Here is a 17,213-nt window from a genome sequence, read left to right on the forward strand (position 1 = left end):
CGGGCCAGTTAATTGTCAACGCCTGCGCACGACCTTCTGGCTATAAATATATATGCATACATACATACATACATACATATATATATATATATATTTGAAATTGAAAACTAAACGTTCGCCAGCTTACCATAAATATCTATAAAGAAACAGCAAGAGAGAAAAACAAAAACAAAAACGAAACTGACTATAAAATAAAAGCGAGTATTAAATGCGCAATGTGCGGCGCGCATTTCAAGGGCGTTCGATATAATTTTGTACGCGTGCCGCGGCATACAAAACTTGGCAATTGGTAAGACAAACATGAAAAGCCCAAGACTGCATTCCAATGCTGGCCATAATTATCAGGCGGGGGTGAGGGTTAAATGCAAGGATGGCCAATGCTTTGACCCAGCTACGTTCACTGCCAGCTGCTGCTCAAGTATGCAAAGCACAAAGCGCAAGCTCAAAAAACTACAAATAAAAAATAAAATCAATTGGAAATAATAATAATCGAAGAAAAAATTGACTGAAAAATTAAGGCGAAAAGCCGAAAAACCAAAAACTGACGAGATCGAAATGCCATTGAAGTGTCAGTTTGGCCACGTTCGGGCCGAAGTTCGAGTTCGACTTGAAGTATGTTGGCCATAACGCAGTCGAGTATCAATCTGTATGCGGTTCAAGTTGGGTCACTTGTGGAATGGCCTGGCCGGGCCTGGCCTGGTCTGGTCGGCCAGCCAATTGGTATTGTTGTAAAATTGCTATTCAAATGGCAGTTAAAACTCAGCACTTGACTCGGGCCGTGCGACAAATGACAAGCAAACACAACGCAACACAACGCAACGCAACGGAATGGAATACAATCGGCCATCGAGTGTTGTCCATTGAAAGCAGCTGCCAAAAATAAGTTGAGATTGCGCTCAACATGTGACACTTGGCTTTTGGTCGTCAAGCTGTTGTCCGCATTAACTCGAGTGCCAGTCGAAGTGGCAACATTTAAGGGTCTCTTATATATATTTGGCTGGCATTTGCTGTATGTATGTTTATTTGCCATTTGCTATTTGCCTATTATATGGCTGTCAGAGCTCATGTCAATTGAGTTCACATCCGAGCAGCTCATTTGACAGCAAAAATCTAGGAGTTTGCTTAGCCTAGCAATTTGGCCTAACAAGGCTCGTCGCTTGGCCGCTACTGTGGCCGAACCTTTGCTAAGCCAGCCCATTTAATTTGGAACAGTTTCAACAATTTGAGCGAATTAAGTATCGAATTTCAAACCAGTTTAACAATATGTTAAAACAAGTCCGTTAACTCGTAGGGTTTTGTGACCCGACGAGCTCTGCTTATTATAGCCGGAACCCATTGAAAGTGAAAAGTCGGGGGGTAATGGTATTGTGGAAATGTCTATAACAGGCAGCAGGAGGCGTGGCACAAGCCATAAAGTAAAGAAATTTTGTGTGAACCGAACGATGAGCAGGGTTAGTTAGTTATAGCCACGTTTCGTCTATGAGTTCGTCTGAGACTTGAAATTTGTATTAGATCTCCATATAGTTGTCTCAGTTAATCTATAAAAATTCATGTATTATTATTATCGAAATTTACTTATTCAGTTATTATATCATAAATCATATCAAATATTCATATAGTTGTCGCAGTTAATCGATAAGTCGCTAATCGATAAGTATTCACTTCTTACTGTTATCGACATTTACTTATCCAGTTATAATATTACATATCATATCATATTCCCATATAGTTGTCTCACTTCATCGATTAATCTTCACGTCTTACTGTTATTGAAATTTACTTCTTCAGTTATTATATCATTTAAGACTTTGTTGGTAGAGTCTTGAAATTTCTAAATCTTATACAGTGTCTTTTGATTGTTTGTGTCACCGTATTCTGAGGTTCTTCATCTCTATTACGTGAAAGAATTTGTGATTTACTAAATTTATAAATATTCAATAGAATATGTAGATCGCATGCTAAGAAGCTTATCGAAAACTGTTAAATATCAGAAGTTCCAAAGCAAAACATTTCGAAAACTTCAATTTGCATTTTTCCCATACATGTGCACACATACATTCAAACGCATGCATTATTATCTCTTCAAGGGAACTTTATTTTACTTTAGCTGAGATTCGGTACTTAAAGATCCAGATGTGAAGGGACGGTGTTGGTAGAGAGCTGTCGAGGAGTTGTGGGTTTGCTTCTTAAGAATATTAGCTTACTTAGTATTTTAGCTGTGAAATTTGATTTGATCTGGGTTTAGGGTGTATAACAGTCGTATACAACTAGAGCACTTTTACTCGTTTTGAACGCTCATCTTTCACCCGATATGCATATGAATCGCTAGCTGCCATGCCCTATGCTAATTAGGCCGAAGAAATCACCATCACCATCAGCTCATGGCGTATAAATCTTGGCAAACGCTGAGCCGTATCACGGGCAGCATTATCAATAAACATCAGCAAGCCGCTGTCATTCGCCCAGCCCTCCAGGGTGGCTCTTGGCAGAGTTTCCGCTCGAGCCCTATCTATAACAATTTTCCCATTTGCTGTTGTTTGTATTGTTGGCTGTCAGTCGGCGATTTGGCGCACATTGATAAATGATGCATTGAGTAAACGCAGCTCAAATCGACGCTAATTTTCTGTGACAAATTTCAACAGCTACATGTCAATTCTTATAGTTGAGCTGAGCTGAGCTGAGTTGACTTGAAATGAGTTGAGTTGAGTTGAGTGGAGTGGAGTGGAGTGGAGTTGCGTCCTGTTACTTCAAGTGTCGCCTGTCTATTCAATTTTCCCGCTGGGGAACTTTGCCTTGATTGAAGCACTTACGGGACGCACTTAATGCCAGCTTGACATGCAACTAAGGTATTTAAGCGACTCGTATATATTTAGACCCTATTATATATTGTATATTGGTATATATGTATGTGTGTGTATATATGTATATTCAGTTCCTTCCTTGATTGCTCACTTATATATTTGCTATCGCTTCATCAAGCAAATCTCTATGCCCATAAATCTATACAGCACTTATATATTCATATACAATATATATATTTCTATATATACACATATATTTTTGTATGCATGTATTGCCACGGCTAATGCTAATCTATTTTGTTTTCAGCTTCTGTTTCCGTTTCGCCATTGGCAGGGCCCAAAATTAATGGTAATTTCATGCTGTCATTGCGCAAAAATCAACACGGCCCCCGAAGCGCCAGCAGAACAAAACACAAAGGTACGTAACTGGGGTAATTAAAAGTCTATTAGGGGTAGCTCCAAACTTACAGCTATAGAATACATCCCATTACCAACAAACAAAAATAATAAAAATAAAAAAACAGCAAACAGAAAACACCTCAGAGTCTTACATTAAATGGCCTATTGAAGGGGGTTTGTGAACGGGGGCGGGGCTCTGCGTGTATATGTTTCATTTATTCTTCTTCCTCTTCTTCTTTTTTTGTTGGCTTTTGTGTACTTGGCGAAATGTTTGCCTATGAAAATAAATTGGCAAGACGAGCGGCTAGCGACTGGGCTTGCCAAGGACTCTCGGCCAGTTCTCAGTTCTCTTTGACAATAGAAAATTGAGAAGTTCTCAACGCTCTTTCTTCTTATTTTGTCGCGACAAACTTAGTCAGGAATTTAAGCTCAACTTGTGTCGTCCGTCGTCGACAAAGATTTAATTAATATCGCAATTTGGGCAACATTTGCATGGAATAGCTAAATAGCAATTTAAATAAGTTTCGAAACTGCTTAATGCTTAATCCCATAAAGAATTTCAGGTGAACATAAATTACCGTGTAGCTGAGCAGCCCTATCAATATGTGATTACTATAATAACCCGTTGGCCTTGGCAATGGTTCATCTTCCGTTCTGACCATCAAAATTCATTAAGGTTTTTACCATATTTCAATGTTTATTATTCACTTTGATTAGATCATCGCTCAATTCGCATGAGACGCAGCTAATAAACCGCTTTAATGAATCTCATATTACAATAATTGCACACAGATATGGCTTTCGCCACAACTATTATAGTCTAATACATGCCTATGCTTAGTAGTATATAGTTAGTTAGCATCGTATATTATCGCAGCTCATAACTCATATGCATTGGCTCGGTGGCAAAGTTGAATTGAAATGCAGTTTAGCTTTTAGCTGAATCATGACTCTCCGAGTTTATGGAGCTATGTTTAGCTGGCTCGTGCTATTGCACACACACACACACACACACACACACACACAGACCCACACACCTGTTTCTTATCTGATTTGTCATGGACTGGCGCTAATTAATTAGCTTTATGCGCATAATTAAATGGTGTATACACAGATTCTTGTAGCTTTTTCTTTTTAGATATTTATTTATTTTCGTCATGTTTGCACTCGCAACGACTCGACTAGACTCGAGCTGTTGGGCCACAAAGTTTTGCCAGCCAATTTTTCATACATCTCGGCCATAATGGCCAGCAATTACGTCGGCCATCCGGCTGGGCTCTCTGGCTGAGCTAGCTGAGCTAACTGAGCTGACTGAGCTGGCTGAGCTGTGGACGAGGAGCAAGTCCACTTTGCTGATGATCATAATCGTTAATATGTAGTCATAATCATAGTTTTGTTTGCTGTAGTCGTCGCTCATCTGCCGGAAGTTGGGCATACGAAAAATGTTGGCTGGTAATTAATGCCGTGGCCAGAGGTCCGGTCCGGACTGTTCAGCTTGCGGGTTTTTGATTATTTGATTTTCACGGTTAGTTGAGCCGACTGAAATTATTTTGTAGCAATGTGCAAACTAAAAGATTTATACTATAGGTGTATACATATAAATATAGATATATCTCTATAGATACAATTATAATATGTAAATGTGCTGTAAGGGATTAGCGAGAGGATTCCAGAAAATTCTCAATTCAATTTTGCTGCTGCTGTAATTGGATGATATCATCAACAAATATATTAAACATTATCGAACAGCACGCATCATTATCTCTATTATCGCTCAGATGCTCGGCAGGCGATAAACCTTTTATGCAATTCAAATTCGAAGGCGGAGGCACATCAATTATGCTGCCCCGCTGGCAGCAACAGTTTGCAAATGATTATTAACTTATTAATGTGTGTATATTGTTTTATTTATTTTTTATTTTTATTTTTTCTCGATTTTTAAATACGCCAATGTTTAAATGACAACTGAATGTGGGCACGTGTGTGGCTGTGCGGTTATCTGTACAATGCATAAAATTAATATCCATGCTGTTGCTGTTTGTATTATTATTAAAATTTATATATTAACATTATGTCGTGGCTGGAGTTAACATTTTTTCAATCGTACGCTTTGTTAATTGCGTTAAGCCCAAGTCAATTATCAAATATGCAAACCGCAATGTTTATAGCGATGATAAAGCTGGCGATCATGTTGTTGCTAGACGAAGGCGAGAAGGGGTCGTTGCCTGTGCCGGCGGCTCGTTCAGATTTTTAATTATAATTCCATGACGTTAACGACATGTCTGTCTATCCCTCCGTCCGTCTCTCTCGCTATCTCTATCTCTCTCCATCCATGTATCTATCTCTCTGTATGTCTGTTGTTATTTTAAATAGTTTTTGCCATTGCTATAGCCATTGTCAGTTGTTGTCGTTGTCGGTGTCGACTGTTGACATGGCGGGCTTTACAGTAGCTGACATCATAAATTGGCCAAAGCAACAGATGCCCACATATGGACAATTGCCAAGCTCGCCTAGGCGACTGCGAACTGAGTTGACCATGACAGAAAAATGCGTCAAGAGCGAACTGAAGAAAATGGTGAAAAACTTCAGGTACTTTCAGCCGGCTAGCAAAAGTAAAGCAAAAAAACAAGAAAAAAAAATGGAAACTGAAAACATAATGTAATAATGAAGATTCATATGCTTAGCATTAGCGAAAGTTAAAAGCTTTTAGAATTGACTTAAAATTAACGCAAAAGCTTTAAGTGAAACTGATTTTAGTTTCGCAGAAATTGATGTAAAAGTTTGAAGAGTTCATAATGGGACGACTTGCATGTAGAAAAGTTTTAATATTTTTTAATGTTTATATTTATATTAATGGTATTTTTTTAGACTTTAAAACTATTAAAAAAGACATAAAAATGCATAATAAATTTATGAAAATTTACATAAGCTATAAAGAATTATAAACAAAAATAATACTATTTTTATGAAGTTTAAAAATTTGTTATGAAATAATTAATACAAAAAATCTCTAATATTATATTAGCCTTAAAAATAATGATAAATTATAAACACATAAAAAATAAATAACTAAATTTTGAGTAACGTTTCTATAAATTGAACAAAAAAAAAAAAAAAAAAAAAAAAAAAAAAAAAACTTAAATATATTTTATTATTTTAAGAACATGAAAATTGTAATTGTTTTTATAAATTGAAAATAATTTTTTTTTTTTTTTTTTTTTTTTTCTATTGAAGTTATACTTTTACTTAAAAACCACACAACCATTATACCTCACTGCCCCGCTTTTAGCGTGTCTAGGGTATAGTTAATTAAATAATATATTTATAAGTTCTAAAATCAATTATAGCTTAAAGAATGTGCTTCGTATGAAGTCATACTTAAGACAGACATGAAAGTGAAGCTAGGCATCTTAATCAAGCTGTGAATATTCATGTTGAAATGGCGATAAATTTTAAATCAAAAATGAGTAAACATCTATAAATAATTAAGCAACAGTATTTATAACTAATTGAAAACTCAATCGATAACTGCTTAAATGACAGGAACAGTTAAGTAACAACAAAAGATTTTGTAAAGCTGTGTACAACAGCCAACATAGAAAGAAGAAAAAAACCAATCAAAGGTCACAAAAAAGGAGAGAGGTGTGTGTGTGTATGTGTGTAAGAGAGAGAGAGAGAGAGAGAGAGAGAGAGAGAGAGAGAGAGAGAGAGAGAGAGGCAGAGAGAAACAGTTTGAAATAGTTGAATAATAGTTGATGATGGCAACAACCTTAGCTCAGCTTCCAGCAACAGATACAATAATCTGCGACGTGAAGCTGTGCCTTATTTTTTATTTTTATTTGAATTTGAAGTTTTTTGAACCCTAGACCTAGGCGGAAGTCGTAGCACTTATGACTCATTTGATGGATAGATGGAGATAGAGCAGGCAAGGCAAAGCAAGGCAAGGCAAGGCAAGGCTGCCAGTTCGAGCAGCGAGAGCGAGAGTCCCAGATACAAATGCGACTTTAGCTATTTTTTTTCGGTTACTTCGTGATTTTTGTTGTTGTTGTTGAAGCCGCAAACAGCAAGATATTTTTAGTGGCAGCCCCTTGAAAACCGTTTTAGGAGATGTGTGTGTGTGTGTGCGTGAGTATGAGCGATTGTGTGTGTGGGTGTAATTCTCACCCACTTCAACACTTCATTTAATAAATGTTGTAAACACGCACGAATTGAATTATTTATGCTTAGTTGTCATAAATTCATTTGGAGCGGGCGGCAGGGATGGCAGGGGTGCCCACACCCACTCACATAATGAGTGTATAGGGCGGGGGTGGCAGGGGATGCTGCTGCAGCAGTCCAAAAACAGATGTGCGGCAATTAAGCGAACGCCAGAGCCGTTGACTGACAAACGCACTCAAATGTCAGGCGGCGCCTATTTTTAAGTTGGCTTATATGATTTACGATAGCAGCTACAAATGGCGATGGGGCTGCTGTCGGTGTGGGAAGGGGACGGCGGACCCTGTTATCAGGAATTCGCCCAAAGTTGAATTCTGTAATTAGAAATATGGTGCCGCTTGCAGTTGCCATTGCAAAATGGTGTTGGCAATTAAATTATGCGCTGCTGTCTTTTCGCTGACCCATTTCTCGCGGGAGGGGGAGCGGGCAATGCTCAAAGGCAGGCAAACATTGGGCGAATGCCAGGCAGCGCGAGCGGATGCCAACATTACTGAGGCACTGGGCTAAAAGGATGCCTCAAGAACTCAAACAAAAACATTGGCCACCCCTCCCCCTCCCCCCTCAACGTCGTCATCGCCGTCGCCTCCAGCAGCTACAGCTTGCAACGTTGTCTGCATTTGTCTGCCGCCAACTGAAATGAAAATGAAAATGGAATTAAGCACACAAGTTTGCCTAAGTATGTAGCAAATGTGCGTTTCCCTCTCTCTCTACTTCTCTCTCTCTCTTTATCTCTGTGTGTGTAAAATTCGTAGAACTTGTAGATATTTGTGTGCGTATTGCTTTAGCGCTCTGCCTGCACTCGCTTGAGATACTTGCCACACATGCCCAGGCGAGTCGAGCCAAAGTGTTGCAAAGCGCAATGCAAACAAAAAGTTCAAGTATCCTCACAGTGTCTTATGAGTGCTTTGTCTGATTGTGAGAGTGCAAGCGTGTGTGTGTGTGTGTGTTTAAGTGTTTAAACTGTTACTCTTGCCGTTGTTCCTGTTGTTGCCTTTACAAGTGAATTCACTTGCATTCTCATTGCCACTGTCCCTGCCTCGCCTCGTCTCGCCTCGCACTCCAGCTGCAGAAGTCGACTCAACTAAAATGGGCCGTTTATGTGCTTATATTGTGATATTTTCCCGACATGACTTTCGGCATGTCTAACTCTTCTCTATCGCTGCCACCTTTACTCTCTCTCTCTCTCTTTCTCTGGCATTTTCTAACTTGCATTTTCAGATTTTTATTTAAATTTTGCATGCAAACGCAACTGAGTGCTGCCGTCCTCCTGCTAAATTCTCGACCCATTCAAATCTGGTGAATTATTCAAACTGTATGAAACAATATACTACTCTCATTTATGATAAAGAAAATTCTAGAAAAAACTCATTTCGGGTTAATATTTCTATCATGATCTTTGCTGAGAGAACTGATTGTCTCGCAATTATTCGCCTGTCTCTCTCTCTCATTCATGTCGACTAGACAATGCCTCTGTCTCGGGCGAGCCAAAACAAAGGCAATCAACAGGCAAATAGGCGAGCTGCCACTGAAAGCAGCGGCGAATTAATCTCTGAGACGGCAGCGCTGTGAGAACGAGGCCGCCGGGAAGCATATGGTACTGCGTGCCGAGAGGACTTTAATCATTGAGGGGCGGCAGACAAGTCTGCCAGACATATGAGCACAGAGAGGGAGCGAGAGAGAGTGAGAGTGGCCTGCCTAGTTATCTAGCCTTAGCGCTAGCTGCAGCACTGATGCTCGCTCGCGTCTGTCTGTCTGTCTGTCAGTCAGCGAATGTGTTTTGAATTATTGCGTTGTAAATTCAAAAAGGATAATGCGCCCGGTAGGGCTTCTGTATACTGGCAACAGCCACTCGACGTGGGCCTCGAAAAATGGCAAAACAAAAGGATATTGTGACAAGGATTTATTAGTGTGTCCTGCGTGGACGGGCACAGGGTAGACGCGTCCATTGTCTTGCCCAGCCCATTGTCATTTATGAATTTCAGGGTTGATTTGAGGCACACACACACACACACACACACACACACACAGGCACAATCACACACACATACAACAGCTGGCTGAAGTGTGGGGTCAACTGGGAGAGAGCTGCCCACTCAAGTGTCAAAGCGCAATTATTGCTCATTGCAACGCTCAGAGCTTCCGAGTTCAGTGTGCGCATCGCCCACATGAAGCAAACAGCATCAGAAGCAGCAGCAGCAGATCCCGAGTCCTTTTAGCTCGACTCGACTCGACTCGACTTGATGCGGCTCAGCTGCGATTTATAGCATTCAATCTGTTTTCGAAAATATGCTCCGTGCGCCCTCATCCTCCATCTAATGCTCTAACCAAGAGCCTTGCCGTCTACTCAATGCATAAGTAGCCCATTGAAGTCAGCTTTGCTATAATAACAACAACTGCTTAGCGGATCATGTTGTACATCATATTCGGTGGAATGTTCCTAATTCTATTTTCTAATATGCATATGCTGCTTTGTTCAATATATATTGGAGTTGTCTATTCTATCGTTGAGTTACTTAAAAATACAAAATAATTGAAACCCAATACATTTTCATCATTAAAATAATCAATTGCATTTGTTGTTGATATTTTTAATTTTTAATTTTATTTATTTATTTTTTTTTTTTGCAATAATAAAAAAATGTAATTTATAATTTTTGTAAAAATTTGAAATGTTTATTAATATAACAATAATATTCAATTTTGTTTATTAACATAATTTGTATTACCAATGTAATTTGTTTTCTTAGTTTATATAAATAAATTATTCAAATAAATTTTGTTTTTGTTAATTTAAAATGTATAATACTTAAATTATTTTTTATTCATTTACCGATATATATTATTAGCTACAATTTTGTTGTATTCATTTAAAAATCTATTTCTATTTTTATTTTTTTATTTACAATATTTCATATTTATTATTTTTCTTTTTGTTATATTATTTATATTTTTTTTTAATTTATTTTTATTTATATATTTATTTTTTTACATTTATTATTTTTACTTTTTTTTTTTTTTTTTTTTTTTTTTTTTTTTTTTTTGATTATGTATTATGGATTATATATTAAATTATAGTGTATAGAGTATAGAGCAAAACTAGGCAAATCTGTTATTGCTTCAGTTCTCTTCATAAAACTTCACATTGTTCCATCTTCATTCCCTAATCCCGAAGGGTATTCAGTGTTCGGCATTTGATGGAAAATTTTTTATTTTGCTTTGCTTGCCTTGTGCTTCTTTCTATTTGCTGCAGTTTGGTTTAATTACATAGAACATTTCATGGCAAATCCTCGGTGACAAATGTTTTGTTTTGCTCCTTCTGCTGGGCGACAGAGAACTTAAGTCTTGAATGCGAAATTTAATCTCTAAAGCACTTTAGAGCAGGTGACACGCCCAGCAGCCACTCTGATCAGCGTTAAGTTGATAATACCCCTTTCGGCTAAAAGGGCCAATCCAGCATTTAGGACACGCAGCTGCTGCTGCTGCTCATGAGCTCATCCCAAGCAAGAAGGCAACAGAAAAGATTTGACTAATTTATTTAATGGCCCGGTTATTACACGAACATGATGCCGGGCCTGAATACAGAAACTGTTTTGTGTGTGCGCAAGGGGTGGGGGTGGGGTGTGAGCTCAGCGGGGGTGATAGAGGCAGTTGGAGCTAGAGCTGGAGCTGGAGCTGGAGTTGGGCTCCACTTGGAAGCTGCCTGCATTTACAAGGCATTGAATAATGGCCAAATCTGCTGCAAAAGTTTTATTGCACTTGCCAAATTAATTTGCCACAAAGTAGAAGGCGCCAGACTTGTTGTTGTTGTTGTTGTTGTTGTTGCTGGTGTTTGGCACTTTGCTAATGTAGACTACTTGGCATGGTAGATGGTAAATGGCAAATGGTAAATGGTAGATGGTAAATGGTAACTGGTAAATGAAAATGGAAATGAAAATGGCAATGCCAAAGCGAATGGAAATGACTATAGAAAACAACAACAACAACAGCAACAACAGCAGCAAAACGAGCTTGAAATGTGGAAATGAAAGCTAAGGCTGAGGTTGGTTTCTATGCTGCTTCTTGTTTCCCCGATTTTTTTTTATGCACATAAATATATAGTGTTGTTGTTGTTGTTGTTGTTGGGTCTACTGGGATATATTTCCATCCGCTCTTAAATGTGCGTTCATTAATTTAATTTTTCATTATGCAGCGGCAAATGAAAAGTGTCATAAGACCGTCGCGCCATGGGCCTTGGCCATAAACAAAAGGCCAGAAAAGCGAACTGAACCGAACGGTGCGGGCCAAAAAGGCAGCAAGAGCACCTTTTATTTTAATATTTGGTCATTAAAAACAGTTTCCAGACTCGCTAAGCACAAGATGACGGACCCACAGAGCCCGTTCCATAACCAAGCCAAAAGCGTTCAATCCACAAAAATGTTTTTGATTTCGTCTTTTTTTTACGCACTTACACACACACACACACACATACACACCTTTGTGAGCGTCTTGTTTTTTTATGATGACAGCGCAAAATGCCGAGAAAAATGCGTAAAGGAAAAACAAATCGTTGCACACGGCAACAACAACAACAACAACAACAATAACCTTTAACGCCCCAACAATTAAGGCTAAACGCTTTTATAACATCAATTGTGGGCGGGGCGAGCCGAAAACTTTGGCACTGCTGCCGGGGGTTTGGAAAGTCCTCAGATTAATGACACTGCGCGATTTTTACGATTGTTTCTTCAAGTTGCGGAAAAAAAGTTACGAGCCATTCGGCTTTTTCTTTTATGCACACACATTTAAATATACACACATATATATGTGTATGTGCGTATGTATATATATATGTCTTCTTTTTGTTTGAAATTTATGAAATTTTACCTTTTGGCCAAGCAATTTGCTCCATTTACATTCCTTATTATCCAAATGCGTCGAGTTAGCCGCGTTAAAAACTTTTCATTTTCATTTTCTTCTGGTTTTGTTGCTGTTGCTGTTGTTGTTGGACTTTCTTTGTATTTTGTTGGCAAAGAATTTGTTCAGCGTATGCAAGTTACATAAAAATCGGCGGCATACAAAAGATTAAAACATTCAAGCGACGGGTCAGAGGCAACAAAGTTTGCTTTTCTATGCAGGTATTAGACGAATCGGATTCGCAGTAGGAGGGGGAGAGGGAGGGAGACTGAAGCAAGGGCAACTGAGAGCCAGAGGCAGATTGAAAATGCAAATTTTAGGCCAGGTCGCATAAAAATTTCTTAAAGCCCTGTGAAGAGATTTTAGCAGATGTGAAGCTAAATGATTTGGAAATAAAATAAATTGCTATTGCAACATGGACTACAATGGGTCTGTCTGTCATTTCACTTGATACACAATTATAATTTTGAAAAAATTTTATTATTTTTCTTGTTTCTTGTTAAAGTATTGAGAATTTGTAAATGTTTGCAATGCCCGTCCTAAGATAAACAGATTGCAGTTGCGCCTCTTCGAGCATAGAATTGCATAATATTTATTATGTCGCAGCTCAGTGGGCTGAGCCGCCAGCCTCTAGACACCGCCCCGCCCCCTCAGTCCGTGCCTTGTCTATGTTATCCACATGGAGAGAATTTAATAAATTCATCATCTTTCATTTAGTTGCTGGAGCCAAGTCTGTTATATGGCTGTCCCTGGCAGAGCGCAGAAAAGAAAGAAATAAAGCGAGCGAACAAAATATATATGTATGTATATATATATAAAAAAAAAAAAAAAAAAAAAAAAACGAAAGAAAAAATGAAAAAATTATATAAATGGGTGCTGTAGTAGAAAGAGAGGGGAGCAGGGGGAGCAGGTGGGGTGGGGGTGGAAGTTGAGGCCGCTCCGCCTTGGCTGAAACATTTTCGCAGACAACGTGCACTGAAGATGAGCGCTGCCAATGGAGGCGTGGCGCGGAGCAACGCCGGAGTTGGCCGAAAAAAGCAAAAGCAAAATCGTGACTGTCATTTCAACGAAGCGAAGTTATTTTTCATGACAAAGCAGCCGAGAGCAGTCCTCCGACTCATTTCGCCAGCCGGCGGTAAGGCAGATAATGGCGACAGGGATCGGAACAGTTGTACGGGCCAAGCGATGCCAGCGGATGGCTAAGCGGCAGGCGGTGTGGTGGTGGGGCAGCTGCACGGGCTACATGATGTTCTCGTTGTAGCTGAAGCTGCGAAAGGGGGGGGGAGGGGGTGGAGTGGGAGCAGTGCAGGCTGAGCATTCCAGCGTTAAAATACCTTTTACTGGCACATTACCAGCAACGCGCGACTGCCCAAACAGCGCGCGCACAGTGGCATCACAGTCACACTCGCACACACTAACACACTCACATACAGCAGTTGCCGCCCACTTGCCACCCACGAAGTAAGCCAAAGTCAGCTGAAGCTCAAACAAAATGCAGCGCTGTCGGCGTCGCTGCGTTTTTCATGAAATTATTACGACTTTGGAAATGGGGTCGTACAAAATGTCGTTACGTTTAGAGGCGCCCCCTTGCCACGCCATGGCCCCCCTCAGCATTACCCTTTATACGTCTGCCTTGATGTTCGTTTTAGTTTATTGTATCTGCCGAAAATGTTTGGAAATTGGTTAAAGTTAAAGCCCAAATTGAGAGCAAGCTGTGTGTGTGTGTGTGCGTGTGTGTGGGCTCATCATAAAGGCCTTAAGTTATAAGAAAACACATCAAATTCTATTTACTGGTATGCTCAAGACTCTAAGCCTAATTGTTGACAAGCTAAACATCAGCAAAGAGCAAGAGGGAAAGCAGTAGAAAGAGAGAAGAGGAGAGAGAAGACTGATTGAAATGCTGAGATTGATCGAAAGGGGGCAGCAAAAGTGGGCGAGGGGCCCAACCAGCGAGTGGCCCAGAGAGAATGTGGCATCACCTGAGGTGACCCACAAAAATGTCGCATCTCATCCATCTCTCGGCTGGCCAGTCACTGAGAAATGTTTGTCGCGCGCTCGTAAAGATCGCATCAAAAAACAAAAGCGAGAGAGAGAGAGAAAGAGAGATAGAGATTACTTTTATTTTTTATATACCAGGCACTAGAACATGGCACACATGTTGCCCTTCTTCCATTTCTTCTTCAGGTTCTTTTTCACTTTTCGCTTGTTTTTACTATTATATTTATTTTTATTTTTTATTTTATTTTTTTGTGTTTTTTTTGTCGTTTTATTATTCGACTTTCTCGCTAATGAAGTTGGCCGTCATCGGCATCATCTTCATTATGGTCATCATCATTCGAGAATGTAATAAGCGTGAAATAATTGACATTTAAGCAAAGCGCACGCACATTGAGACAATGGAACCAAGACACAACCGGCGGACAAGTCTCTCCCTCCCTCTCTCTCCCGCCTGCTGCCGCTCCCAGCATGCTTTGTAGGCCAACACCAGAGAGCGGTGCCCAAGAGCCAGCGCTTAGTCGAGAATCATGACAGATGACCGCACGTACTCGCTTCTCTCTTACTTTTACGGTCGCACGAACGGAACACAGCCAGAGCCACGGACCTGGACGAGATGCGGACGCGCTGTCTGTAATTCTGGTGCGGCTACGTTTCTGGGGCATGAGCCAAAAATGTAAAATAATATAAGTTTGAACAAACAAAAAAAAAAAAATGTCTCAGTGCCTGACCTCACCTCATCAGTTCGCCGTCTCGTTTACCTATTTCTGTTGCCACTTTTATTCTTCTTCTTATCTTTTTTTGTTGGTTTTGTCGTTTTGCAAAGCGTATCATTTCTTTTTTTTTTTGCGGCTTGGCGTAGCACCTGTGCGCGACGCGGGGGCAGCCGCAGCAGCATGAAACATCTGTCAATGCGACACGTGATGTGTTTGCGAAATTTCAACACACACACAAGCACACACACACACGCCGCAAATTGGCATTTAAAGTGTGTGATAGTTGGGTGCCAAGGTAATCAGATTAGATGCCAAAATGATAGAGCGCCCGGAATTTTAGAATTATTGCGGCTGCGCCTGGTTGAACGCTTTGACCGTACAACAAATAAAATAATGTGCTTTTAATGATTAAATATTCGCTCTCTATTAATCGAAATAATGAGAATAGCTTTTATTAGTATGAGCAATTATTTTTATTAAATAATATATTATATATATAGATATGCTTATACTCTCTATGAATCAAAATTTAACTTCATTTGCAAATAATTATCGAGTTAGCTTTTAATGGAGTATTGGATATTGGACAGATATTTAGAGTTATTTGTTTGTTGAGATGAGGCTGAAGAATTATTTGATTATTGGGATGCGAATTTATACAGTCGAGTCTCGATAATTTACACCCCGCTAAATCGATAATCGATATATGAAAGGAAAGAAATTCCCTCTCAATAATTCTCGATAGTTTGAATTTCTGTGTAAGTTGAAAAATAAAACTGATCCCCTTGCCATTTCGAATCATCGGGACTCTACTGTACAATATTTCTGATTATCTCTTTGAAAACTCAATCTGAATAGAAGGGAAGGCATAGAAACATGAGGAACAATGAGAATATATATAAATAGAGTTGAAAGGAAGAAAGGAGAAGAGCTGGGGCTAGGATGTAACTGTCACATATCTTAAGTAAAGATCCACTACAGTAGCTATAGAGAGGATTGACCTCCGAGCCTTTCTCTAGTTCGCTTGGAAGATCTGTGAGCTGCTATAGTCTTCGCCTAGTTCTTAATTGAGTTGAAAGATCTTTTCGTTCGTCTTTCTTATATGGATAATATATCCAAAAAGACATAGATTATCATTACTATAATTTATACGATCCTCTATAACCATCTAGTAACCTATATAATTGATCATGTTAATTTTGATCTATATTTGTTAATGCATTCCCGGTTTTAGCAAGCGCACTACTTACTATATGCATACAAAATATCAAATGATACCATTTATTTCCGCACACACACACACGCATACAGCCATACATTGTCATTTATGAATTTCCTTTTGGTTCTTTTGTTACAGTCAGCGCCATCAATGACCTCAACTAACTCGTAAACGGTAAGTGCAAAATTGTCTGTAAAATGCATTTTAAACTCGCAATCAGATGCTGGGGCGAAGCTTGTGTAACGCAACCCTCGATTTCTCGTTCCGTTGGCTATTACATAGAAAATAGCATAAAACACACTCAATGCGCCCCCAACCTCGACCTTAGCGCCGGCGCTGGTCACGCCCAACGCCCCGTAATGCGGCGCCAACTAAATTGCTTTGCGGAACAGCTCAGCATCAGGCAGCCTTACCTATAAACCAAAATGAATGACTGAGCGAACGTCCCGGCGCGCCGCACTGCCCAAATGATGGGGAGGGGGGTGCGAGGGCAGCAGTCGGGCATCGGGGAGTGCAATATAAACGGCTGTGAATGCAAATAGATGTGCGTTGTGCGGCGAGTATATGCAAAAATCTCATGCTGACTGCAACCTCATCATCATCATCATCATCATCAGCAGCAGCAGCAGCACCGGCAGCGGCATCATGATCATCAACAACATCATCAACTCAGCAACAGCAGCGGCAGCAGCCGGAAAATGCAATCGCATCGGGCGGTCATAATACGCTCGATGAGCAGAAAGGCGCAAATGAAAGGGTTTTGGGGTTGATATGTGGTCGCGAGCTAGCCCTGGCCCTGGTCGGGCCACCGGCTAGTTGATGGTGCTAAAAAATGTTTGCCACAGGCAATGTCATCATCGTCTACATGCTCATCATCAGCAGCATCATGTGTGCGTGTGTGTGCGTGTGTGTCTGTGTGTGCAAATTTAAATGCAACATTTTGTATTTATTTTCCTCCCATTTGACTTTGACCAC

At 39.8% G+C, this 17,213-nt stretch overlaps 1 protein-coding gene across 1 annotated transcript in view; it reads left to right on the plus strand.

Annotated features, from left to right (window-relative positions):
- LOC108619370 (uncharacterized) overlaps positions 1 to 17,213 on the plus strand; it is a 110,095-nt gene that overhangs the window by 42,551 nt on the left and 50,331 nt on the right. The window contains exons 3-4 of the mRNA XM_018015928.2: positions 3,109 to 3,219; positions 16,377 to 16,412. The gene's annotated coding sequence lies outside the window, so the exon portion shown is untranslated. The remainder of the gene's footprint in view (positions 1 to 3,108; positions 3,220 to 16,376; positions 16,413 to 17,213) is intronic.

Source organism: Drosophila arizonae, chromosome X (assembly GCF_054131065.1).
Source record: "Drosophila arizonae isolate 15081-1271.41 chromosome X, UAZ_ARI_1.0, whole genome shotgun sequence".
In the NCBI taxonomy this organism is placed as follows: domain Eukaryota; kingdom Metazoa; phylum Arthropoda; class Insecta; order Diptera; family Drosophilidae; genus Drosophila; species Drosophila arizonae.